Here is a 428-nt window from a genome sequence, read left to right as displayed (position 1 = left end):
CTCTCCACTGTAATGCAGAGCAGGGCACAGAGTCCTGGGCCTCCCCAGTGACATACAAATCCAGGAGCCAATCAGGGCTCCCAGTAACCCAAACACTGGGCATGGAGCACTGGCTCTGGGAAGATCCCTCATAGGACAAGTTCATTAGGGAGGAGCCAAGAGTCTGTCCCAACTCCCCAGGCGCAAGGGGTCATGGTGGGTGCAGTGGCCGCCCGCCAGCCTGGCTGTGGTTGTGCATAGAGCCGGCTTGGACTACCTCTTCTCCGGTAGTTGTGTATCTGGGAGAGGACCTCTAGCTGGCTGTGCCCCAGGGATTAACCCACCATGTGGCCCTGACTTAGTCCTGAAGGTCTCAGGGCCTGTCTCTTCTCCTGGAAGAGTAAACAGAATAGCATCACAGCATCACTCTGACAGTGTAACTGCCTACA

This window comes from Myotis brandtii, unplaced genomic scaffold (assembly GCF_000412655.1).
Source record: "Myotis brandtii unplaced genomic scaffold, ASM41265v1 scaffold523, whole genome shotgun sequence".
NCBI lineage: Eukaryota > Metazoa > Chordata > Mammalia > Chiroptera > Vespertilionidae > Myotis > Myotis brandtii.
This window is presented reverse-complemented; position numbering follows the sequence as displayed.